Genomic DNA, 27,069 nt, shown 5'->3' on the forward strand with positions numbered 1-27,069 from the left:
CCAGCTAGTTTTTTATTTTATATATATTTTTGTAGAAATGGGGTCTCACTGCATTGCCCTGGCTGGTCTTGAACTCCTGGGCTCAAGTGATCCTCCTGCCTCAGCCTCCCAAAGTACTGGGATTGGTATGAGCCACTGTGCCTGGCCTGTTGGTCACCTCTTAATCACAATGCTCTTCTCTTCCCTCTGCCCTTAAAAAAAAAAAAAAAATTGTCCTGATTTAAGATGGTACTTTAGGATGATAGTCCACTGTGTTCTCAGTTTGCTGGCTCTCCAAATAAACTTGCTTTTCCTCCCACCAGCTGTCGTCTCTCTTGAGTTTGGTTTTTTTTTTTTTTTTGAGACGGAGTCTTGCTCTGTAGCCCGGGCTGGAGTACAGTGGCCGGATCTCAGCTCACTGCAAGCTCCGCCTCCCGGGTTTATGCCATTCTCTTGCCTCAGCCTCCGGAGTAGCTGGGACTACAGGCGCCCGCCACCTCGCCCGGCTAGTTTTTTTGTATTTTTTTTAGTAGAGACGGGGTTTCACGGTGTTAGCCAGGATGGTCTCGATCTCCTGACCTCGTGATCCACCCGTCTCGGCCTCCCAAAGTGCTGGGATTACAGGCTTGAGCCACCGCGCCCGGCCTGTTTTTTTTTTTTTTTTGAGGCAGAGTCTCACTCTGTCACCCAGGCTGGAGTGCAGTGGCCCGTCTTGGCTCACTGCAACCTCTGTCTCCCAGGTTCAAGTGGTTCTCCTGCCTCAGCCTCCCGAGTAGCTGAGACTACAGGAATGCGCCACCACACCTGGCTAATTTTTGTATCTTTAGGAGAGACAGTTTCACCATGTTGGCCAGGCTGGTCTCGAACTCTGGACCTCAGGTGATCCACCCACCTCGGCCTTCCAAAGTGCTGGGATTGTAGGCATGAGCCACCGCGCCCGGCCTGAGCTTGGCTTTCTTTTCTTTTCTGTTTTTTTGAGACGGAGTCTTGCTCTGTCGCCCAGGCTGGAGTGCAGTGGCACGATCTGGGCTCACTGCAAGCTCTGCCTCCCGGGTTCACGCCATTCTCCTGCCTCAGCCTCCTGAGTAGCTGGGACTACAGGTGCCCACCACCGCGCCCAGCTAATTTTTTGTATTTTTAGCGGAGACAGGGTTTCACTGTGGTCTCGATCTCCTGACCTTGTGATTGCCTGCCTTGGCCTCCCAAAGTGCTGGGGTTAGAGGCGTGAGGCACCACGCCCGGCCGGCTTTCTTTTCTAAAACTGAGTCTTACTCTGTTGCCCAGGCTGGAGTGCAGTGGCACGATCTCAGCTCACTGTGACCTCCACCTCCCGGGTTCAAGCGATTCTCCTGCCTCAGCCTCCCAAGTAGCTGGAATTACAGGTGTGTGCCACCACACTGAGCCAGTAATTTCTGTATAGAGATGGGATTTCACCATGTTGGCCAGCTGGTCTCGAACCCCTGACCTCAAGTGATCCACCTGTCTCAGCCTCCCAAAATGCTGGGATTTCAGGCATGAGCCAGCATGCCTGGCCTGAGTTTGGCTTTCGAGTGTCAAGCCTCCAAACCTGGGTTGGGTTACAGACCCACAAGGAAACCCACTGTGGAAGAAACCATTTCCACCCCATACCCCAATGTGTTCCAACTACTGTAACCTTTGGAACCCATGACCCATCTTCAGCAAAATCTCTTCTTGCCTCAGTTACTTCTCTGAACATTCCTACTATCTTCTTGCTCTAACTGGAACCCAGCTCTCTTGTGGGCCTTCCAAGTGGGGAGGTCTTTGTGCTCCTGGGAGCTGCTTCCTGACCATTCTCCCTCCACCCTCCCCAAAACCCCCGGCGATGAATCTCATCACTACCCTGTCTCCTGCGTCATCTGCTGACCCAGATCATGACTCCTGTCTTCTCCCTAATTTTAGCTCTGGGCTCACGGTTGCTCCCGCTGCTCTTAGCATCATTCTTAGTGATTTCCATAACCAGATAGATAGTTCTTCCGCAGTCCCAACCTCTCTGTTCCCTGACCTCCCTCTAGTGGCTTTATCCTTCCCCAACCTCTCCCTCTCATGGTCACACCCAAGCCTTGTCCAATAACAGCAGCCTCTTCAGAACCTCAATTTCACACACTCACTCTCCACCCATCACTTTCTCTTTCCACCTCATTCCCTCCAGTGCCCAACTCGCATGATCCTTCCAACCCACTGTGATCTCTCATCCTTTGTCCTTTACATTTTTCACTCCCCCTCACCTCCCATGCCCTCATTTCTTCCTTAGCCAGCTTAAATTCCATGGTTAATCATTAAAAACATTCTTGATCTGGCATGCTGGCTCATGCCTGTAATCCCAGCACTTTGGGAAGGCAAGGTGGGAGGACTGCTTGAGGCCAGGAGTTTGAGATCAGCCTGGGCAACAGAGCGAGACTCCATCTGCACAAAAAATTAAAAAAATTAGCCAGGTGTGGTGGTGCACACCTGTAGTCCCAGCTACTCCAGAGGTTAAGGTGGGACAATCGCTTGAGCCCAGGAGTTGGAGGCTGCAGAGAGCTATGATTATACCGCTGTACTCCAGCCTGGGCAACAAAGTGAGACCCTGTCTCTAAATAAAATAAAATGAAAAGAATAGCAAAAAAAGTGGGGCTGTTGCTAGAAGGGGAGGTGAGGTCGAGAGAGGGTTTGGGCTGGGCGAGGTGGCTCATACCTGCAATCCCAGTACTTTGGGAGGCCAAGGTGGGCAGATCACTTGAGGTCAGGAGTTTGAGACCAGCCTGGCTAACATGGTGAAACCCCATCTCTACTAAAAATACAAACATTAGCTGGGTGTGGTGGCACATGCCTGTAATCCCAGCTACTCAGGAGGCTGAGGCAGGAGAACTGCTTGAACCCAGGAGGTAGAGGTTGCAGTGAGCTGAGATCGCGCCATTGCACTCCAGCCTGGGTAGCAGAGTGAGACTCTATCTCAAAACAAAACAAAACAAAAACAAAAACAAAAACAAACAAGCAAAAAAAAAAAAAAATGAGAGGGTTTGTTTTGAGATGGGAGACAGGATGCTGTGTGGGCTGACAGGAGATCCAGTGCATTGGGGGAAACTGAATGAGCAGCAGAGAGAGGTGAGAACCAGGGACCGTGGCTGGAAGTGGGTGGGAAGGTGGGAGCAGGTGATGGGACAGTCACAGCAGGAAAACGGGTGTGGGCATGGTGCAGGTAGGTGGTAGAGGCAGGGGCGGCTGTGGAAGTTCACTTTTCATCTCTTGCATTTTCTCTGCAAAATAAGAAGCCAAGGGAGAGTGAAGCGGGGGGAGGAGGTGTTGGAAAGGATTAGGGGAGGAGGTGTTGGAAAGTATTAGGGGAGAAGTGAAAAGGTATGAATTAGTTGTCTAGAAGAGAGGAGGAAGGAGGGGATCAGAGAAATGTCATATGGCTGCCAGGCAGCATTGGAGTCTGCCTGAGGGTCAAGTTCACAGACTTGAAGTTAGCCTGGCCAGGGGGCTGTGTTTTTTAGCCCACTTGAGCTGTGTGGGCGCAGGCACAGTGGAGAGGAAGGCTGGATTTAACCGGGGTCTCATGCAGGAAGAAGCCAAAGGGGGCAAGGGTGTGTGCAGAGAATGTGTTCTTTTTTATTTATTTACTTTTTTGAGACGGAGTCTCGCTCTGTCACCCAGGATGGAGTGCAGTGGCGCGATCTCAGCTCACTGCAACCTCTACCTCCTGGGTTCAAGAGATTCTCCTGCCTTAGCCTCCCAAGTAGCTGGGATTATAGGCGCCTGCCACCACGCCTGGCTAATTTTTGTATTTTTAGTAGAGACGGGGTTTCACCATGTTGGCCAGCCTGGTCTCGAATTCCTGAACTCAGGTAATCCACCCGCCTCAGCCTCCCAAAGTGCTAGGATTACAGGTGTGAGCCACTACGCCGGGCTGAGAATGTGTTTTTTTGTTTTGTTTTGTTTTGAGACAGAGTTTCACTCTTGTTGCCCAGGCTGGAGTGCAATGGCGTGATCTTGGCTCACTGCAACCTCCACCTTCTGGGTTTAAGCAATTCTCCTGCCTCAGCCTCCCGAGTTGCTGGGATTACAGGCACCCACCACCACATCTGGCTAATTTTTATATTTTTAGTAGAGACATCACCATGTTGGACAGGTGGTTCTCAAACTCCTGACCTCAGGTGATCCGCCCAACTCAGCCTCCCAAGGTGCTGGGATTACAAGCGTGAGCCACTGCGCCTGGCCTGAGAATGTGTTATTTTTAATTTTTTGAGACAGCACTTGCTTCTTCACTCAGGTGCGAGTGCAGTGGTGTGATCACGGCTCACTGCAGCCTTGACCTCCTAGGCTCAAGTGATCCTCCCACCTCAGCCTCCCAAACTGCTGGGATTAGAGGCATGAGTCACCGCATCCAGCGTCTTTGTTTCTCTTTGTGGTAAAACTTCTCAAAAAAGCAATCTACCCAGTATTTTCTGCTTCCATTCTTCCTAAAACCTTTTCTTTTTCTTTTTTTTTTTTTTTTGAGACGGAGTCTCGCTCTGTCGCCCAGGCTGGAGTGCAGTGGCGCGATCTCGGCTCACTGCAAGCTCCGCCTCCCGGGTTCACGCCATTCTCCTGCCTCAGCCTCCCGAGTAGCTGGGACTACAGGCGCCCACAACTGCGCCCGGCTAATTTTTTTTTTGTATTTTTAGTAGAGACGGGGTTTCACCGTGGTCTCGATCTCCTGACCTTGTGATCCGCCCGCCTCGGCCTCCCAAAGTGCTGGGATTACAGGCGTGAGCCACCGCGCCCGGCCTCTTTTTTTTTTCTTATTTTTTTGAGACAGAGTCTCCCTCTGTCACCCAGACTGGAGTGCAGTGGCACAGTCTCAGCTCACTACAACCTCCGGCTCCGAGGTTCAAGTGATTCTTGTGCCTCAGCCTCCCGATTAGCTGGGACTACAGGTGCATGCCACCAGGCCTTGCTAATTTTTGTGTTGTTAGTAGAGACAGGGTTTCACCATGTTGCTGAGGCTGGTTTTGAACTCTTGGGCTCCAAGGATCCTGCTGCCTTGGCCTCCCAAAGTGCTGGGATTATAGGTGTGAGCCACTGTGCCCGGCTCCAGCGCCACTTCTTGCTATAAATTATATAAGCAATGGCAAGTCACTTAATCTCTTTATACCTCAGTTTCCCTTTCTGAAAATGGGGCTAACAGTGCCTCCATCATAGGGCTGTAGTGAGGATGAAATGAGTATTTTAAAGCACTTAGGAAAAGCCCCTGCAGGCTCCTAAATAAGAGTGATATTAATTTAATATTAGTCCAGGCGTGGTGGCTCACACCTGTAATCCCAGCACTTTGGGAGGCTTAGGTTAGCGGATCAATTGAGGTCAGGAGCCCAGGCAACATGGCGAAACCCCATCTCTACAAAAAAGACAAAAATTAGCAGGGTATGGTGGGTGCTTATAATCCCAGCTACTCGGGAGGCTGATGCAGAAGAATCACTTAAACCCAGGAGGTGGAGGTTGCAGTGAGCTGAGATCGCGCCTCTGCACCCCAGCCTGGGTGACAGAGGGAGACTCTGTCTCAAAAAAATGATGTCAGGAATATTTGCTACATTCATGGACTACTTTCCTGACACAGGCTTATTTCTTTTTTTAAAATAAAACCTTAATTTGTTTAAAAATGACAACAGTTGACATGAATTGAGCACTTATTGGGCACATGCAGATAACAAGCATTAGATCATTAAAGCCTCTTAAAAAGGGCACGCTCAAAGGAGAGTTTTGCCCATTAAACAAGATGATGGAATTCACGAGCTGATCCAGCTTAAATGCTCAGCACAGTGGCTTAATAAGGGCCAATAAATGCCACTAAATCAAAATGTCACAGCTAAAATAGTTGTGTCAGCCAGGCGCGGTGGCTCATGCCTGTAATCCCAACATTTTGGGAGGCGGAGGTAGGTGGATCATTTGAGGTCAGGAGTTCAAAACCAGCCTGGCCAACAAGGCGAAACCTGTCTCTACTAAAAACACAAAAATTAGCCGGGCGTGGTGGTGGGAGCCTGTAATCCCAGCTACTCAGGAGGCTGAGGCAGCAGAATCACTTGAACCCGGGAGGCAGAGGTTGCAGTGAGCCAAGATTGTGCCACTGCACTCCAGCCTGGGCAACAAAGCGAGACTCTGCCTCAAAATGAATAAATAAATAAATACATAAATAAATAAAATAAAATAGTTGCTGTCTCTTTTTAAAAATGATGTGTCATAATCATGGCAACTAGCATAATTTAGTATTTCATATTAATTTTTTTTTTTTTTTTTTTAGACGGAGTCTCGCTCTGTCGCCCAGGCTGGAGTGCAGTGGCGTGATCTTGGCTCACTGCAAGCTCCGCCTCCCGGGTTCACCATTCTCCTGCCTCAGCCTCCCGAGTAGCTGGGACTACAGGCGCCCACAACCGCGCCCGGCTAATTTTCTGTATTTTTAGTAGAGATGGGGTTTCACCGTGGTCTCGATCTCCTGACCTTGTGATCCGCCCGCCTCGGCCTCCCAAAGTGCTGGGATTACAGGCGTGAGCCACCGCGCCCGGCCTCATATTAATTTTTAAAATATTAATATTAATTTTCACAGGTGTGAGCCACCATGCCCAGCCCCGACATCATCTTTATTCCTACTGCAGAAAGAATGAAGTTGTGGAGACAGACTTGACAAAGACCAAGCTGTGCTTTTCTCCAGGTAGTTCTGAGTTGCATTAATAGTTCACTGAGGCCCGGTGCTTGAACCCAGGAGGCAGAGGTTGCAGCGAGCTGAGATCACACCACTCACTGCACTTCAGCCTGGGTGACAGAGCGACTCTGTCTCAAAAATAAATAAATAATTCCCTGAGGTTTATAAACAAGTCTACCAGCCTGCCTGGCATGGATGTGATGCTCACCAGAGTTTAGTTCCCTGGAGTTCTTCTTAGGAGGAGTTCTTGGTTCCCACTCTTCTTAGGAGTGTGTTCCCACTGGCAAAAGGAGGATCTCTGGGGCTGGGGGTGGACCCCTCGCCCAACAAAGACAGCCAGACTTCACCAAGGAGCAGAGATGTTCAAGAAACATACTGAATGAGCCCTCATCTATACCACACGAACCATATTAAATGCTTGTGTGGGGCCCTGGTGTGGTGGCTCACACCTGTAATCCCAGCACTTTGGGAGGCTGAGGCAGGAGGATCGCTTGAGCCTAGGAGTCCAAGACCAGCCTGGGCAACCTGGCGAAACCCCATCTCTACAAAAAAAAATACAAAAAAGTTAGTCAGGCATAGTGTCATGTACCTGTAGTCCCAGCTACTTGGGAGCTGAGGGGGAAGGATCACTGAGCCTGGGAGGTTGAGGCTGTGGTGAGTCGTGAAGGGGCCACTATATTCCAGCCCAGGTGATAGAATGAGACCCTGTCTCAAAAAAAAAAAAAAAAAAAAAAAGTTTGTGGCTGGGCAGGATGGCTTATGCCTACAATCTCAGAACTTTGGGAGACCAAGGCGGTCGGATCACCTGAGGTCAAGAGTTCGAGACCAGCCTGGCCATCATGGTGAAGCCCCATCTCTACTAAAAATACAAAATTAGTCAGGTGTGGTGGTATGCTCCTATAGTCCCAGCTACTTGGGAGGCTGGTGAGAGAATTGCCTGAACCCAGCAGGTAGAAGTTGTGGTAAGCCACTGCACTCTAGGTTGGGCAACAGTGAAACTGTCTCAAAAAAAAAAAAAAAAAAAAAGGAAAGAGGAAAGAAACACAAAAAGTGGCTCAACAGTCAAAGACAGGTTTATTTTGGAGAATAAGCCTGAGAGGGGCTTCTGGAGGATTTTTGTTTTGTTTTGTTTTGTTTTGTTTTTTGGGAAAGGTTGAAAAGTACCCACTGCAAGGTTGAATGCCAACTACTGGCTGGGTCATAATAGGACAAGTAGGGCCTGGTACTGCCTGCTTCCAGGGTTTTTGGGAGAGTGTGTATTTGAAGGAAAGTTACTGGCTGTCAGAGTGACCAGGGAATGCTACTGGTATTCAGCTACCCAAAGAGACCCAGGATGCTATGGCAGACTGTATTTTTCAAAAGTGGCTATGATAACATTTCCTATCTGACATGCTCTTTAAGTTCACCACTGCTCATGAAGCTGTGGGGTCCACATTGCTCCCCTGGGCATGTGCGGGCCTTTGCAACTGCCTCAACTTTCAGAGCACTGCAGAAGTGGATTTCATTCTCTCTCTGTCTCTCTCTTTAAGAGACAAAGTCTCACTCTGTCGCCTGATTGGAGTGTAGTGGTGTGATTATGGCTCACTGAAGCCTCGAACTCCTGGGCTCAAGCGATCCTCCTAACTCAGCCTCCTGAGTAGATGGGACTGCAGACACATGCCACCATGCCCAGCTAAGTGTGTTTTATATATATATATGTATATATTTTTTTTTCTAGAAATGAGGGGTCTCCCTATGTTGCTCAGGCTGGTCTCCTCCTGGGCTCAAGTGATCCTGTCGCCTTGGCCTCCCAAAGTGCTGGGATTACAGGTATGAGCCACTGTGCCAGGCCTGCTAGGGATTTCTGAGGCTGGATCATAAAAGAGTATGCAGCCTCTGCTTGACTGTCTTTCTTTCTTTCTTTTCTGAGATGGAGTCTTCCTCTGTTGCCCAGGCTGGAGTGCAGTGGCCCAATCTCGGCCCACTGCAATCTCTGCCTCCTGGGTTCAAGCAATTGTCCTGCCTCAGCCTCCTGAGTAGCTGGGATTACAGGCGCATGCCACCATGCCTGGCTAAGTTTTGTATTATTATTATTATTTTTTCAGTAGAGACGGGATTTCACCATGTTGGCCAGGCTGGTCTTGAACTCCTGACCTTGTGATTCGCCCCCCTCGGCCTCCCAAAGTGCTGGGATTCATTAGGCTGTGCAATTTGTGCACTTTCTTTTTTCTTTTTTTTTTTTTTTTGAGACGGAGTCTAGCTCTGTTGCTCAGGCTGGAGTGCAGTGGCCAGATCTCAGCTCACTGCAAGCTCCGCCTCCCGGGTTTATGCCATTCTCCTGGCTCAGCCTCCCGAGTAGCTGGGACTACAGGCGCCTGCCACCTCGCCCGGCTAGTTTTTTGTATTTTTTAGTAGAGACGGAGTTTCACCGTGTTAACCAGGATGGTCTCGATCTCCTGACCTTGTGATCCGCCCATCTCGGCCTCCCAAAGTGCTGGGATTACAGGCTTGAGCCACCGCGCCCGGCCAATTTGTGCACTTTCTATAAAAGGTTTGCTAAAAATGGGCTGGGTACCATGGCTCACGTGTGTCATCCCAGCACTTTGGGAGGCTGAGGTGGGAGGATGGCTTGAACCCAGGGGTTCGAGACCAGCGTGGGCAACATAGTGAAACCCCATCTCTACAAAAAATAAACATTAAAAAATTAGCTGGACCTGGTGGTGTGCACTTGTAGTCCCAGATACTAGGGAGGCTGAGGTGAGAGGATTACTTGTGGCCAGGAGTTCGAGGGTACAGTGAGCTATGATTGCACTACTGCATTCCAGCCTGGGTGACAGAGTGAGACTGTCTCCAAAAACAAAAACAAAACACCACCACCATCACCAAAACAGAACACATACCCAAAACCCTCAACTTTTGCAAAAAATGATGAAAACAAGAAAAACAGATATGGTAGTCCATGGAAAGGAACAAAAAGATGTCCAAAAACTTTGCTCAAAGTCATCAAACGAAAGATGTGACTAGTTTAAAATAGAAGAATCTGTGAAAATGATTAAGCGTTAGCTTATAAGTATTTCCTCAGCAGATTCTCAAATTGTATAGTTTTTTTGAGGCCGAGACCTTTTTATACTGACTGGAAAATTCTGCACAAAAAATACCTCTGTGAATCATGATACCAGTTTGTTTTTGGTTTGTCCAGAGTATACTTTTGCCAGAGTATATTTATAATAATCCATTCTTCTTCTTTTTTTTTATGGCTCTGGGGACTGGGATCAGCTATGTGGTCCTCACTTAGGGAACTTGTGCCTTTGCCATCAGATGGATGGGGCTGGGTCATCTGAGGTTTCTTCCATCCTAGTCTGGCAGCTGAAGTGAGGAGACCTGCATAGCTGGCGCTCCTTAGACATTGCTTTCTATTTTCACCTGGCCTGTCCAGCTACTTTCAGAAAGAAACCAAATAATATCTTTTTTTTTTTTTTTTTTGAGACAGAGTCTTGCTCTGTCACCTAGGCTGCAGTGCAGTGGCACGATCTCAGCTCACTGTAACCTCTGCCTCCCAGGTTCAAGGGATTCTCCTGCATCAGCCTCCTGAGTAGCTGGGATTACAGGTGTGCATCACCACGCCTGGTTAAGCTTTGTATCTTTAGTAGAGACAGGGTTTCACCACGTTGGCCAGGCTGGTCTCGAACTCCTGACCTCAGGTGATCCACCCAACTCGGTTTCCCAAAATGCTGGGATTACAGGTGTGAGCCACCGCCCCCAGCCGATATGGAACATTTCTATTGCCCCAAAAGGTTTATCCCTTCCCAGCCAACCTCCCCACTCCCACCCAACGGCAACTACTATTCTGTTTTTATTTATTTATTTTTTCGTTTTTGTTTTTGGTTTTTTAGAGTATTGCTCTGTCGTCCAGGCTGGAGTGCAGTGGTGCGATTTTGGCTCACTGCAACCTCCGCCTCCCAGGTTCAAGAGATTTTTCTACTTCAGCCTCCGGAGTAGCTGGGATTACAGGCACGCACTACCACGCCCGGCTAATTTCTGTATTTTTAGTAGAGACAGGGTTTCACCGTGTTGGCCAGGCTGGTCTTGAACTCCTGAGCTCAATTGATCCGCCTGCCTCGGCCTCCCAAACCTGCTGGGATTACAGGTGTGAGGCACCTCGCCTGGCTGCTTTCTGTTACTATAAATTAAATTTTTCTTTTCTATAATTTCACGTAAATGGAATCATATAGTGTGTCGGCTATCAATCTATGACCTCATTGTTCTAAGCTGCGAAACTGGAGTTTGGTTCTAACCCACCCAGGGACGCTGTTAAAAAGAAAAAAAAAAGCGCCGGGAACGGTGGCTCACGCCTGCACTCCAGCCTGGATAAGAGCGGAACTCCGTCTCAAAAAAAAAATGAAAAAAAAAAAATACAATAAAATAAAAAATAAATAAAAAAAATTGGAGTTTGGCCCTTTAAATCTTCTTCCTTTGCTGACTGACATGATGCTACATTTTTTTCAGTAGAGGGCGCTGGAGAGACGTAGGAGGAAAGGGTTTGGCTTCCAGTTTCCAGACTTGGCTCTTGCAGCGCAGTTACTCCCTCAGCGAGCACGCTTCTCCAGCCTCTGACTCCTACATGCGTGCGGTTTCTGTAGTGTCAGGAAGTTTCTCTGGCACATGACTCCTGAAATATGGCAGTCAGCAGCACCCACCTCAGCTGAGACACTTCCCTGTCAGCTGCTTTCCCCACCATCTTACTGGATGGATTTCTGCCGTATTCTACTGGTGCCGCACCACAGGGATCCTTTGTCCTTCGGTGAGCCATGGCAAACCTACTCACTCCAGCAAGGTCGGGGTCACAGCCTGGGGCTCTCTTAGACTTAGGAGGAGTGGCTGCTCCTTGTATCTGCTATTTCTTTTTTCTTTTTTTTTTTTTTTTTTGAGATGGAGTCTCTCTCTGTCACCCAGGCTAGACTGCAGTGGCACGATCTCGGCTCACCACAACCTCTGCCTCCTGGGTTCAAGCGATTCTCCTGCCTCAGCCTCCTGAGTAGCTGGAACTACAGGCGCCCACCGCCACGCCCAGCCAATGTTTTTGTATTTTCAGTAGAGATGGGGTTTCACCATGTTGGCCGGGATGGTCTCGATCTCTTGACCTCGTGATCCACCCACCTCAGCCTCCCAAAGTGCTGGGATTACAGGTGTGAGCCACTGTGCCCGGCCTATTTCTACATTTGTTAGTATTCTCTTTATTTCTTAGTAACCAGTTCCTCTTACTCTAATCCCCTATTATAGTTAACAATTCTGTATATTAAACAATCGCTGTTCAAATTACTGTGTGGTTTGTCTCCTGGTTGGATTCTGATACACACAATATGTGTCTCCTTGTGAAGAAGGCATCTGGGCCAGGCGCAGTGGCTCATGCCTGTAACATTCTTTGAGTTGTAGGCATGGCTTAGGGTTATTTGTCCTCTCCTTTAACATAATGCAACATAACATAATGTGATTCATTCGTACATATATGTATTTTTTTGAGGCAGGGTCTCACTCTGTTGCCCAGGCTACAGGGCAGTGGCGCCATCATAGCTCACTGCCGCCATGACCTCCCAGGCTCAAGCAATCCTCCCATCTCAGCCTCCAGAGTAGCTGGGACCACAGGTGCACCCCACCATGCCTGGCTAATTTTTAATTTATTTTGAGACAGGGTCTTGCTATGTTGCCCAGGCTAGCCTTGAACTCCTGGGCTCAGCAATCTTCGCAGCTTGGTTTCCCAAATTGCTGGGATTACAGGCATGAGCCACTGCACCTGGCCCATCCACTTGTTGTGTATCAACCAGTAGTCTATTCCTTTTTGTTGCTGAGTAATGGTCCACTGAATGCATAATCCACAACCTGTTTATCCACTCAGTATGATGGACATTTGGGTTGTTTCCAGCTTAGGGGTATTATGAATAAAGCTGCTATGAATATTCATGTACAAGTGTTTGAAGTGTTTGTGTGGACATATGTTTTCATTGCTTTTTTTTTTTTTTTTTTTTGGAGACAGAGTCGTGCAGTGGTGCAATCTCGGCTCACTGCAACATCCGCCTCCTGAGTTCAAGCCAGTTCTCCTGCCTCAGCCTCCCAAGTAGCTGGGATTACAGGCACATGCTGCCATGCATGGCCAATTTTTTGTATTTTAGTAGAGATGGGGTTTCACTGTGTTGCCCAGGCTGGTCTCAAACTCCTGAGCTCAGGCAATCCGCCCACCTCAGCCTCCCAAAGTTCTAGGATTACAAGCGTGAGGCACCACACCTAGCCTTATTTATTTATTTTTTTGAGACAGACTCTCACTCTGTTGCCCAGGCGAGGCTGGAGTGCAGTCTCGCGATCTTGGCTCACTGCAACCTCTGCCTCCCGGGTTCAAGCGATTCTCCTGCCTCAGCCTCCCAAGTAGCTGGGATTACAGGTGTGCGCCATCACGCCTGGCTAGTTTTTGTATTTTTAGTAGGAGACGGGGTTTCACCATGTTGGCCAGGCTGGTCTTGAACACCTGACCTTAAGTGATCTGCCTGCCGTGGCCTCCCAAAGTGCTGGGATTACAGGCATGAGTCATCGCGCCCAGCCGTTTTCATTGCTCTTGAGTAGATACTTAGGAGTAGAATTTTTGGATCACATGGCAGGTGTATATTTAACGTTACAAGAAAATGCCCGCAGTTCCAGCATGACTGTACCATCTGCATTCCCAAAAATTCTGTATGCATTGCAGTTGCCAGCACCTGGTATTGGTACTATCAATCTTTTAAAAAGTTTACACAGAATGGTTTCCTTTTCATTCCTTCAGTATGCTTTCCTCTACCCAATTCCCTTATTAATTTTTTTGTTTGTTTGTTTGAGACGGAGTCTCACTCTGTCACTCAGGCTGAAGTGCAGCGGCATGATCTCGGCTCACTGCAACCTCCGCCTCCCAGGTTCAAGCAATTCTTCTGCCTCAGCCTCCTGTCCCTTATTAATTTTTAACTCTTTTGGCCAGGGACGGTGGCTCATGCCTGTAATCCCAACATTTTGGGAGAATGAGGCAGGGGGATTGCTTGAGGCCAGGAGTTCCAGACCAGCCTGGGCAACACAGCAAGACCTCCATCTCTACAAAATATAAAATTAACCAGACATGGTTGCAAGCACCTGTAGTCCCAGCTACTTGGGAAGCTGAGGTGGGAGGATCGCTTGAACTCTGGAGGTAGAGGCTGTAGTGAACTGTGATCACACCACTGTGCTCCAGCCTGGGTGACAGAGTGAGAACCCATTTCAAAGAAAAAAAGAAAAGAAAAAAAAATTGCATGCAGCCCCTGGGAAGCTGCTGGTGTTACTGAGTAAAGCCCTCCCCATCTGGCATCTGGGAGTGAGCTCTGAGCACAAAGACTGTTTTCCTCCCTGCTAACATGAACAAGTGCTGCCTACAGAACACAGAGTTCACAGTCATCCATTCAACTTGACCAAGAGGCCAGTGGGAAACGAGTGTATTTATAACAGCCCCAAATCTCATACCACTGACTTAAAAACAAGCAAACAAAAAACCACAATCAGTCATCCAGCCTCTTGTTTGAAAAAGTGACGGGATAGCAAGGACCATCAGATGTTTAAAAGAACTAGCAGCCTTTGGGAGGCCGAGACGGGCGGATCACGAGGTCAGGAGATCGAGACCATCCTGGCTAACATAGTGAAACCCCGTCTCTACTAAAAAATACAAAAAACTAGCCGGGCGAGGTGGCGGGCGCCTGTAGTCCCTGCTACTCGGGAGGCTGAGGCAGGAGAATGGCGGGAACCCGGGAGGCGGAGCTTGCAGTGAGCCAAGATCGCGCCACTGCACTCCAACCTGGGTGACGGAGCGAGACTCCATCTCAAAAAAAAATAAAATAAAATAAAATAAAAAAGAACTAGCAGCCTGAAAGAGAAACATTAAAGTAAACAAGCAGAAGGAAAGTGAACTGACCCCAGAGGAAACAGAGACAATTCACAAGACCAAAAGAACATGGAGGAAGCCAGCCAGGGCTGGCTTCATGGGCATGCAACCTGTGCGTTCACATGTGGCCCACCCTCTTTTCAGTGCTCCACTGTGGCCATCTCGACATTCTTTTTCTTTTTTTGTTTTTTGAGATGGAGTCTTGCTCTGTCTCCCAGGCTGAAGTGCAGTGGCACAATCTCAGCTCACTGCAACCTCCGCCTCCCGTGTTCAAGTGATTCTCCTGCCTCAGCCTCCTGAGTAACTGGGACTACAGGTGCCCACCACCACACCTGGCTAATTTTTGTGTTTTCATTTTTATTTATTTTTATTTTTTTTTGAGATGGAGTTTCGCTCTTGTTGCCCAGGCTGGAGTGCAATGGCGTGATCTCGGCTCACTGCAACCTCCACCTCCTGGGTTCAAGTGATTCTCCAGTCTCAGCCTCCTGAGTAGCTGGGATTATAGGCATGAACCACCAAGCCAGGCTAGTTTTTGCATTTTTAGTAGAGATAAGGTTTTGCCATGTTGACCAGGCTGGTCTCAAACTCCTGACCTCAGGTGATCCACCCGCCTTGGCCTCCCAAAGCGCTTGGATTACAGGTATGAGCCACCATTCCTGGCCAATTTTTGTATTTTTAGTAGAGACGGGATTTCACTATGTTGGCCAGGCTGGTCTTGAACTCCTGACTTCAGGCAATCTGCCTGCCTCAGCCTCTCAAAGTGCTGGAATTACAGGCATGAACTGTGGCTCCCAGCCTCAACATTCTTTTTATTTTTATTTATTTATTTATTTATTTATTTATTTATTTATTTATTTATTTTTTGAGATGGAGTCTTACTCTGTCACCCAGGTAGGAGTGCAGTGGCATGATCTTGGCTCACTGTAACCTCCACTTCTGGGTTCAAGCGATTCTCCTGTCTCAGCCTTCCGAGTAGCTGGGACTACCGGAGCGCGCTACCAGGCCTGGCTAATTTTTGTATTTTTAGTTGAGACGGGGTTTCACCATGTTGGTCAGGCTGGTCTCGAACTCCTGACCCCAGGTGATCCACCCACCTCAGCTTCCCAAAGTGCTGGGATTACAGGTGTGAGCCACCACACCTGGCCAACATTCTTTTAAATTAAAATTTTGTGGCCGGGCGCGGTGGCTCAAGCCTGTAATCCCAGCACTTTGGGAGGCAGACGGGCGGATCACGAGGTCAGGAGATCGAGACCATCCTGGCTAACACCGTGAAACCCCATCTCTACTAAAAAATACAAAAAACTAGCCGGGCGAGGTGGCGGGCGCCTGTGGTCCCAGCTACTCGGGAGGCTGAGGCAGGAGAATGGCGTAAACCCGGGAGGCAGAGCTTGCAGTGAGCTGAGATCTGGCCACTGCACTCCAGCCTGGGCGACAGAGCCAGACTCAGTCTCAAAAAAAAAAAAAAAAAAAAAAAAAAAATTTTGTGTGTATGTGTGTGTGGAGACGGGGTCTCACTATGTTGCCCAGGTTGGTCTCCAACTCCTGGCCTCAAATGATTCTCCCGTCTCAGCCTCCCAAAGTGCTAGGATTACAGGCCTCAGCCACTGAGCCTGGCCTCAACATTCTTAATTATTTCTGAACAAGTGGCCTTGCCTTTTCATTTTGCAATCGGCCGTGCAAATTATGTAGCTAGTCCTGGGAACACTTAGATTTGCAAAGATGTTCTAAACAGAGTAAGAACAGGATACTATAAAAGGAAGAATGTCTACAAGAAGAAAAAGAAATTCAAAGAAAAGGATTGGATGAGTTACTAACAGAAAAACACTTCTTTCAAAAGGGAAAAATTAAAGCTATGAGAAACTCTAGGAAAAACATAAAACTGTATCCGTGTTACAGCTATTTGATAAAGTTCACAAAAAAGGAATCCTTTTGACCTGGAGGCTAGGGGCATTCTCTTTACATTGGATTTACCTATGGGTTTTCTTGGGAAAAGGACTCTTTTCAACAAAATGGTGCTGGAACAACTGGAAATCTATACGCAAAAAGATGAATTTAGACCATTACCTCATACCAGAATCAACTCAAAATTAATCATACATCTAAATTTAAGAGTTAAAACTATAAAACTTTGAGAAGAAAACAGGAGAACATCTCATGATCTTGCGTTAAGCAGAGATTTTTTAGATCCAACACCAAAAACTATGATTCATAAAAGAAAAAATGGATAAATTAGACATTATCATAAGTTAAAACTTTTGTACTTGCACATTATAGATCTGATAAAGCGCTTGTGTACAGAATATATAAAGCACTCATAAAATTCAATGAGATAAACCAGTTAAAAAATGGACAAAAGGCTGCGCACAGTGGCTTACGCCTGTAATCCCAGCACTTTGAGAGGCTGAGGCAAGTGGATCACCTGAGGTCAGGAGTTCAAGACCAGCCTGGCCAACATGGTAAAATCCTGTCTCTACTAAAAACACAAAAATTAGCCGGGCATGGTGGTGGGCGCCTGTAATCCCAGATACTCGGGAGGCTGAGGCAGGAGAATCACTTTAACTTGGGAGGTGGAGGTTGCAGTGAGCCAAGACTGCACCGCTGCACTCTAACCTGGGCAACAGAGCAAGACTCTGTCTCCAAAAAAAAAAGAAAAAGTTGAACACGGCTGGGTGCAGTGGCTCATGTCTGTAATCTCAGCACTTTGGGAGGTCAAGGTAGGAGGATCGCCTGAGTCCAGGAGTTCTGGGCTACAGTGAGCTACGAATGCGCCACCACACTTCGGCTTGGGAGACAGAATAAGACCCTGTCTCTAAAAAATAAATAAATAAATAAATAAAAAAAAATTAAAAAAAAGTTAAACATAAACTTACATGAGACCAGACCCAGCAATTCTACAACTAGATTACCCAAGAGAAATGAAAACATACCTCCTACCTCCATGCAAACTCTTGTATGCTAATGTTCATAGCAGCATTATACATTTGGAAATACTTCAAATGTCTATCAGCTGATGAATGGATAAATGTGCCATATCCACAAAATAGAATATTGTTAAGCAATATAAAAGAATAAACACGCTATAGCATGAATAAACCCCAAAGCAATATGCTACATGAAAGAGGCCAGACGCAAAAGGCCACATATTATATAATGTGCTTCTATGAAATGACCAGAAAAGACAAATCTATTTGATCATAAAGTAGATTAGTAGTTGCCCTGGGCTAGGCTGGGAACAGAGTGACTACAAATAGGCACAAGGGATATTTTGGGGCTGATGAAAATGCTTTGTCACAGTGGTGATGGTTGCACAACTCTGTAACAAAGTCACTAAAAACCACGAAGTTGTCCACTTTAACAGGGCTGAAGTTTTCGGTGTGTAAATTACACCTCAAAAAAGCTGATTTAAAAAAACACGGCAAACTTTGCAGTTAAAGCATGTAGGGCTTAAATATGGAAACAGAACAGAATGTAGATGTTTCCCCCTTAACAATGTAAAAGCAAATGTACAGCTGGGTGTGATGGCTCACGCCTGTAATCCCAGCACTTTGGGATTTAGTGCTGAGGCGGGATGATCCTTTGAGTCTGTGAGTTCAAGACCAGCCTGGACAACATAGCGAGACCCCCATCTCTACAAAAAAATTAGCAGGGCATGGCGCATGTGTGTGTAGTCCCAGTTATTTGAGAGGCTGAGGTGGGAGGATTGCTTGAGCCCAGAAGTCAAGGCTACAGTGAGCCGAGATCCCGCCACTGCATTCCAGCCTGGGTGACAGAGTGAGATACCGTCTCCAAAAAAAAAAAAGAAAGAAAAGAAAAGAAAAGAAAATGAGCAAACGAAACAGTGCAATGTTACTGCAATTCACTAAAAATACTATCAAAGAGAACTCCCATACATTCCTGGTGGAATCCATTTGGAATCACCTTGGAAACCGCTGTACTTTTTTTTTTTTTTTTTTTTTTTTTTTTTTGAGGCGGAGTCTCGCTCTGTCTCCCAGGCTGGAGTGCAGTGGCGCGATCTCGGCTCACTGCAAGCTCCGCCTCCCGGGTTCCCGCCATTCTCCTGCCTCAGCCTCCCAAGTAGCTGGGACTACAGGCGCCGCCACCACGCCCGGCTAATTTTTTTTTTTTTGTATTTTTAGTGGAGACGGGGTTTCATTGTGTTAGCCAGGATGGTCTCGATCTCCTGACCTCGTGATCCGCCCGTCTCGGCCTCCCAAAGTGCTGGGATTACAGGCTTGAGCCACCGCGCCCGGCCACTTTTTTTTTTTTTTTGAGACTGAGTCTCACTCTATCGCCCAGGCTGGAGTGCAGTGGCACGATCTCAACTCACTGCAACCTCTGCCTTCTGGGTTCAAGTGATTCTTGTGCCTCAGACTCCCAAGTAGCTGGGATTACAGGCGCCTGCCACCACGCCCGGCTAATTTTTGTATTTTTAGTAGAGACAGGGTTTCACCATATTGGCCAGGCTGCTCTCAAACTCCTGAGCTCAAGTGATCCGCCTACCTTGGCCTCCCGAAGTGCTGGGATTACAGGCATGAGCCACTGTGCCTGGCCCATTGGACATCTGAAGTAAAAATGAAAATGTGCCTGCCCCACGGCCCAGCAACTCCACCCCAGAGCCAGAAAACACATACAAGAATATTCATGGCGGTCTTGTTCCTAACAGCTTCAGACTGAAAAAGTCCCAGATGCCCGTCCACTGTAGCACATACAAATAAGTCATTAATAAGATAAGATGGACTACTATATAGCACAATAATACAAATAGCACAAATACAAGTATTATAAATAATACAAATACAAAATAAGGACTAAGCCACAAGTACCCAGAACATGAATGGTTATCAAAAGTAAAAAAAAAAAAAAAATTTTTTTGAGATAGGGTCTCACTGTGTTGCCCAGGCTGGAGTACATGGGTGCAATCATAGCTCGCTGCAGCCTCCAACTCCTGGACTAAATCGATCCTCCTGCCTCAGCCTCCTCTGGAGCTGGGACCACAGGCACACACCACCACGCCTGGCTAATTTTTGTATTTTTAGTAGAGATGGGGTTTCACCATGTTGGCCAGGCTGGTCTTGAACTCCTGACCTCAAATGATCTGCCCACCTCAGCCTCCCAAAGTGCTGGGATTATAGGCATGAGCCGCCACGCCTGGTCCTTTCTTTGTGTGTGAGAATGTCCCCTCTGCAAGATGGGAAATATGCAGGTCCACATCTGTCATCCACAATCTACATGTTTAAAAGCTCAGAAAGGCCGGGCGCGGTGGCTCAAGCCTGTAATCCCAGCACTTTGGGAGGCCGAGGCGGGCGGATCACGAGGTCAGGAGATCGAGACCATCCTGGCGAACACGGTGAAACCCCGTCTCTACTAAAAATACAAAAAGAAATTAGCCGGGCGTGGTGGCGGGCGCCTGTAGTCCCAGCTACTCCGGAGGCTGAGGCAGGAGAATGGCGTGAACCCGGGAGGCGGAGCTTGCAGTGAGCCGAGATCGCGCCACTGCACTCCAGTCTGGGCGACAGAGCGAGACTCCGTCTCAAAAAAAATAAAAAATAAAAAAAAAAATAAAAGCTCAGAAAACCAAAAGTTTTTCCCCGACCCATTTGGTGGCAGGAGCTGACTCAAGCTGTCATGAGGTTTTGTATAGTCTTTAGTTACTCCCCTGAGAATGAACGTGCATTTCACTGAAGGCCTATTAGTGTTTGATTACACAAATGCTCCTCAGCCCTACTAGGGGACTTACGTAACATACCAAATAGGCTCTGTACGACTTGCTTACTATTCAAAGTCTAGGCTGGGCATGGTGGCTCACGCTTATAATCCCAGCACTTTGGGAGGCTGAGGCAGGCAGATCACTTGGTCAGGAGTTCGAGACCAGCCTGGTCAACATAGTGAAACCCCGTCTCTACTAAAATATGAAAATTAGCTGGGCGTGGTGGTGTGTACCTATAATCACAGCTACTTGGGAGGCTGAGGCAGGAGAATGGCTTGAATCCAGGAGGTGGAGGTGGCAGTCAGCCAAGATTGTACTACTTCACTCCAGCCTGGGTGACAAAGGAGAGTCTGTCTTCAAAAAAAAAATTTAAAAAAAAATCAAAGTCTAGATTCCCAAATGCATGTGGCCCAAGAGTTTTGGATCAGAGATGATGGACCTCTAATAATCCCTGCCCCTCACAGTTATAGGGAAATTTCATGAGATCAGGGCCTGGCCCTCGACAAATGTTTGCTGCCACTGTGAAGAGTTACTATGATTAGCAGCAAATGCCCAGCTATGGGATTGGAGGAGTTCACGTGGGCACCTCCATATGCTCCCATCAGAGACTAGAAGAATGTGGGATAAGGACAGACGTGCTTAGGAAAAAACAAGGCGAAACACAGTAGGACAAAAACTGAACCTCTGGCACGATTGTTCGATGAATTTGCAAAAGGAAAAACAAAATACAAAGTTCCAAATCTATCCCTAGAAAAATGAGTGGTGACTGGGTGCGGTGGCTCATGCCTGTAATCCCAGCACTTTGGGAGGCCAAGGCAGGAGGATGGTTTGAGCCCAAGAGTTTGAGACCAGCCTGGGTAACATAGTGAGACTCCTGTCTCTACAAACAAAATTTAACAATTAGCCAGGCATGGTGGTGTGCGCTTGTGGTCCCAGCTACTCGGGAGGCTGAGGTGGGAGGATCACTTGAGCCCAGGAAGTTGAGGTTGCAGTGAGCCAAGGCTGTGCCACTGCACTCCAGTCTGGGTGAGAATGAAACCCTGTCTCAATTAAAAAACAAAAAGAAGAAAAGAGAAAGAAAGGGCTCAGCTGCAGCAGTTAACAGTGTCAGTCATAGGTGAACAGGCTATAATAGTTAAGGAAATACCTTCACAAAATACTAACAGCTACTGTTAACTGAGCACTTATTTTGCTCTAGGCATGTGGGAATTGCTTTACAAAACCTCACAGAAGCCTCAAACCACCCCATGAAGTAGGCACATGGGGAAACTGAGGCTTGGAGGATGAAAGCAACATGCCCAAGGTCACCCAGCAAAGAAGCAACAGAGCCACGTCAAAAGACAAAATTACAACAAATTTAGTTATAGATCTAATGGGTTTTTATTCAAGATTCCTGAATGGGGCAGCCTCCATTCTACAAAACAGACTGAGACCCCCACTGGGTAGTAAGAGAATGGTGGGTTTTGTAAGGTGGGACCAAGGGAAAAGAATAATAGAAAAAAAGAAAAAAAAACAAAAAACAAAAAAACTGAGCCAGGCACAGTGGCTCACTCACTCTTGTTATCCCCAGCACTTTGGGAGGCCAAGGCAGGTGGATCACCTGAGGTCAGGAGTTCGAGACCAGCCTGGCCAACATAGTGAAACCCCATCTCCACTAAAAATACAAAAATTTGCCAGGTGTGGTGGTGCACACCTGTAATCCCAGTTACTCAGGAGGCTGAGGCAGGAGAATTGCTTGAACCCAGGAGGTCAAGGCTGCAGTGAACTGTGATTGTGCCACTGCACTGCAGCCTGGGCGACAGAGTGAGACCCCATTTCAAAGAAAAAAAAAAACCTGCTGGGGGGTATACAGGACTCCATAGTCTGTGCTACTGTATACATGTCTTCTGTCTCTTTCTTTGTTTCAAAATCATCTTACTTTATTTTCTCTCAATTTTTACTATGAAATTTCATTATAGCCAGGCGCGGTGGCTCAAGCCTGTAATCTCAGCACTTTGGGAGGCCGAGACGGGCAGATCATGAGGTCAGGAGATCAAGACCATCCTGGCTAACACGGTGAAACCCTGTCTCTACCAAAAATATACAAAAAAAACTAGCCGGGCATGGTGGCGGGCGCCTATAGTCCCAGCTACTCGGGAGGCTGAGGCAGGAGAACGGCGTAAACCTGGGAGGCGGAGCTTGCAGTGAGCTGAGATCCGGCCACTGCACTCCAGCCTGGGCGACAGAGCAAGACTCCGTCTCAAAAAAAAAAACAAAAAAAAAGAAATTTCATTATACAGACAAGTTGAAAGAGTAATCAAATGAACATTGCTATACGCTCCACATTTTGCCTCTCTTTTTTTTTGGACAGTGTTTCACTCTTGTCACCCAGGCTGGTGTGTAATGGTGTGATCTTGGCTCACTGCAACCTCCACCTCCCGGGTTCAAGCGATTCTCCCGCCTTAGCCTCCGGAGTAGCTGGGATTACAGGTACCTGCCATCATGCCCTGCTAAATTTTTATTTTTGTAGAGGCAGGGTTTCACTCTGTTGGCCAGGCTGGTCTCGAACTCCTCGGCCTCCCAAAGTGCTGGGATTACAGGCGTAAGTCACCGCACCTGGCGGCCTTGATGAACTACTCTTCAGTACTTCCTAATGAATCTCTTAAGATTAAGGGCAACCTGGCCAGGTGTGGTGGCTCACGCTTGTAATTCCAGCACTTTGGGAGGCCAAGGCTGGTGGATCATGAGGTCAGGAGTTCGAGACCAGGCTGACCAATATGGTGAAACCCCATCTCTACTAAAATTACAAAAAAAATTAGCTGGGCGTGGTGGCACATGCCTGTAATCCCAGCTACTCAGGAGGCTGAGGCAGGAGAATCGCTTGCACCCAGGAGGTGGAGGTTGCAGTGAGCCGAGATTGTGCCACTGCACTCTAGCCTGGGTGACAGAATGAGATTCCGTCTCAAAAATCCATTCTGAGGCCAGGCGCGGTGGCTCACGCCTGTAATCCCAGCACTTTTGGAGGCCGAGATGGGCAGATCACAAGGTCAGGAGATCGAGACCATCCTGGCTAACACGGTGAAACCCCGTCTCTACTAAAAAATACAAAAAATTAGCCAGGTGCAGTGGTGGGCGCCTGTAGTCCCAGCTACATGGGAGGCTGAGGCAGGAGAATGGCATGAACCCGGGAGACGGAGCTTGCAGTAAGCCGAGATTGCGCCACTGCACTCCAGCCTGGGCGACAGAGCAAGACTCCGCCTCAAAAAAAAAAAAAAAAAAAAAAATCCATTCTGCCGTCAACACCCACTCCGTGAACAATTTCCCCTACTGTCTCTAGCAGGTCTTCTGTGGCTGCTTCCTCCTAACAAGATCCCCATGGGGGCTCAAACACCATTGGGGGTGGCAGGTTTCATCTCTTTTAATCTAAAACACTTCGTTTTCCATTTTTCTAAAAGAGATTCCATTACTTTTATTATAGAAAAAAATTAAGGCAAGCTTTTCTATCTGATTTGTAAGCCATATGTAGAACTTGATTGGAATTGAAGAAATTAATATTTACATAAATACAAAAATGTTATTTTAAAAATTTATCTTTTTGTCTGGGTGCCGGTGGCTCACACGTGTAATCCCAGGACTTTTGATGGCCAAGATGAGTGGATGGCTTGAGCCCAGGAGTTCGAGACCAGCCTGGGTAACATGGCAAAACCGTATCCACAAAAAATACACAAAGTAGTGGGGTTTGGGGGCATGTACCTGTAGCCCCAGTTACTCAGGAGGCTGAGGTGGGAGGATCTCTTGAGCCCAGGAGGTCGAGGCTGCAGTGAGCCATGATTAAGACACGGGACTCCAGCCTGGGCAACACAGTTTGGATTTGATTTGATTTGATTTGACTGAGATGGGGTCTCAAATACATATATGTGTGTGTGTGTGTGTGTGTGTGTGTGTGTGTATATATATTTTTTGAGACAGTCTCGCTCTTATCACCCAGGCTGGAGTGCAAATGGCGCAATCTTGGCTCACTGCAACCTCCACCTCCAGGGTTCAAGCGATTCTCCTTCCTCAGCCTCCTGAGTAGCTGGGATTACAGGCACCCACCACCATGCCAGGCTAATTTTTGAACTTTTAGTAGAGATGGGGTTTCATCTTGGCCAGGCTAGTCTTTAACTAGTCTTTAACTCCTGACCTCAGGTGATGTCCCGGCCTCGGCCTCCCAAAGTGCTGGGATTACAGGCGTGAGCCACCGCGCCGGCACCCGGCCTAAAAATGTATTTTTTAGAAAGAAGTTCCTTAGCCAAGACTTACAAAAAGAGAGTCATGGCCGGGCGCGGTGGCTCAAGCCTGTAATCCCAGCACTTTGGGAGGCCGAGACGGGTGGATCACGAGGTCAGGAGATCGAGACCATCCTGGCTAACACGGTGAAACCCCGTCTCTACTAAAAAATACAAAAAACTAGCCGGGCGCGCTGGCGGCGCCTGTAGTCCCAGCTACTCGGGAGGCTGAGGCAGGAGAATGGCGTAAACCCGGAAGGCGGAGCTTGCAGTGAGCTGAGATCCGGCCACTGCACTCCAGCCCGGGGACAGAGCGAGACTCCGTCTCAAAAAAAAAAAAAAAAAAAAAAAAAAGAGAGAGTCAACGGATACTAGGTATATTTAATGGAACAATAAATTCAAGTTAAAAAAATATTTTATGTTAGAAAAGTAGCCAATAGAGAAGCCAAAAGTAATGTCCTGACTATACAGGGAGGTGATTATATAGGGAGGAGGAAAACCATGGAGATGATTAAAGTTGTCTGCTATTTTTAGCAAGGGATCCATGGACGCGTCGTCTAAAAGTTGATGAAATAAGAAATGACAATCCAAACATCTGCTTTAAAGATTTGGAAATAGATACCAAAGGAATAAAAGGTGGAAAACGTTAAAAACAAGGCACCAGCGATCACGAGTTACTTTTTGCCATTTTTGAAAAGCAATGTAGTTACAAAAAAATGTATCTGGCCGACAGGGGTTGGGGGCAGTGGTGAGGGAGAGGCTGTTGTTTAAAGGCGGGTTGTTTTCCATGCAAAGCTCTGTCCTGTCCTACGTGTCTGAGTGTCGTGTATTACTGGAACATTTTTAAAGAAGTATTATTTATTTTACAACTAGACTCCCGTAATATTTGTCTTTCAAAATATGGAGTAAATAGACGCTGTCTAAAGTCGAAGAGACAGTATACAGAGCTTTAGAACATACCGCTGAACATTGCAAAAGTAACTTGGCAGAACAAAATTTAAATTGAGAGTTGGGGCCATAGCGAAACACATAATGTGCCCAAGTAGCTAAATCAAGAAACCGCCCTCCGAGGCTTCTGATTCACAGATTCTGCGAAGGGACTGACGGCCAGAAGACAGAAAATCAAGCAACGGTAAAAAGCGGCCAGGCCTTCCCCGGGCTGTTGCGCCCACGTGTTGGTTTGCAGCGTTTGGCAGGGGTTTTAGATGGTAGCCTCCGCGGACGCGCGCCAGGGGTGGAGAGGCCTGGGCGTTCGAACACCCACGTTCAAAGCAAAGCCCTTCCAGATTTGGGACTTTCTAACGTGCATCTGTATAACTTTGGGTTTAAAGGAGCCTCGGGCCGAGGGAGGGCCCGGGGAAGGGACGCTGCGGGTTATGGGACTCTCAGGGACCCGCCCCTCCGGGTAGGCCCTGGCGCGGGAATCCTTCCCGGGGCGCCCAAGCTGTGGGCGAGAATGGGACTGACGTTTGGGTCCCGACCCGGGTCCCCTACCTGTCCCGGCGCTCACCGGCGGGCTGCTCGGAGGCTGCAGCGGAGGGCTAAGCTCCTTTCCTCCCTTTGCTCTGGGAGGCAGTCGGGAGCCTCCCGTGATCGGCGTGGCCTAGGGAGCCCCGGGACCCGCGGTCTAGGCAGTCGGTCCTCTCCCGGGGCGTGGCGGCTGCAGCCCGGCGCCGGGGGCGGTGACTCTGAGATCCCGCGGGCGGGTGCGGGAGGCCGCCCCTCCTCCGGCGGCTGGGCCGGGCGGGAGCGAGGGCGGGCCGGGGAGCTGGGAGGGCTGCGTGCGGCAAGCGGGAGGCCCAGTTGCCGCGGAGGGACTGGTCCTAGCTCCCCACCCCCATTCAAATTCCGTTTCCTTCTGGTTCTGGCCTCCTGCTTGCGGCCGTCTCCACCCCTCACATGTATGGGATCCTGCCCAGGTCCACGGTTGGTAAACCGCTTAGCTGTGATCCCGACCCAGGGCCTGATTCGAAACACTTGGATCAAAGTCCCTGGTCACAGGGATTTTCTTGTATTTACGTTGCTTCCCAGGGCTAGATTCTCACAGCCCGGGCCTGATCTTAAATTAAATCCCTTCAGCACACACACTTTCTGCACCCTCCCACCTTAGGACTCCCCCTTCCTCCCCATCCCCACCAGCTATAGACAACTGAATTAATCCGGCTGGGGCCACCACCCATTTTCTCCCTTTACCTCTGCCCTTGGGCCTTTGCAGTCCCTTCTGATGGCCCTAGATTGCAGCAGGGACCTCAAGGTGACTGATCTCAGACACCCCAGAGCTAGTTTTCTGGAAGCCAGGCCTTGCCCACGCTGGTAAATCATTCTGCAGACCCACTGGCTCGTATCTGCCACTGTGCTACATGCTTTACATGCATGACCTCCTCATGGACGCCTCTCCTGAGAAACTGAAGTCCAGAGATATCTGGTCTATTGCACGTAGTCCAAGTCGCTAGCTTGGAGGGGTCACACAGCCAGAGAGTCTGGATTCCCCAAGGACCCTTCCCCTGGAAACCTCAGCCAGGCCCCACAGCGCCATCGTGAGGACGGCGTGAGAGTC

General features: G+C 48.3%; 1 protein-coding gene and 2 long non-coding RNA genes across 9 annotated transcripts in view; 2 read left to right on the plus strand and 1 right to left on the minus strand.

The window, feature by feature from the left end:
* Positions 1-27,069, minus strand: part of LOC721961 (F-box protein 17) — a 43,736-nt gene that overhangs the window by 11,533 nt on the left and 5,134 nt on the right. Inside the window, exons 1-2 of one of the 7 annotated variants that reach the window (XM_028838945.2) lie at positions 26,706-27,069; positions 26,007-26,289 (exon numbers count right to left, since the gene is read on the minus strand). The exons of 1 other annotated variant lie outside the window; for it this stretch is intronic. The gene's annotated coding sequence lies outside the window, so the exon portion shown is untranslated. Of the gene's footprint in view, positions 1-1,675; positions 2,119-7,244; positions 7,361-26,006; positions 26,363-26,705 lie in introns of those variants that run through there. 5 more of the 7 variants (XM_028838946.2, XM_077982769.1, XM_077982767.1 and 2 more) reach the window with 5 other exon arrangements.
* Positions 8-26,981, plus strand: LOC144337488 (uncharacterized). Its single transcript, XR_013410673.1, has 2 exons — positions 8-348; positions 25,270-26,981. It is a non-coding gene; the product is annotated as an uncharacterized LOC144337488 (long non-coding RNA).
* Positions 8,847-10,165, plus strand: LOC144337485 (uncharacterized). The gene is made up of 2 exons (XR_013410670.1): positions 8,847-9,288; positions 9,460-10,165. It is a non-coding gene; the product is annotated as an uncharacterized LOC144337485 (long non-coding RNA).

This window comes from Macaca mulatta, chromosome 19, assembly GCF_049350105.2.
Source record: "Macaca mulatta isolate MMU2019108-1 chromosome 19, T2T-MMU8v2.0, whole genome shotgun sequence".
NCBI classification, from domain to species: domain Eukaryota; kingdom Metazoa; phylum Chordata; class Mammalia; order Primates; family Cercopithecidae; genus Macaca; species Macaca mulatta.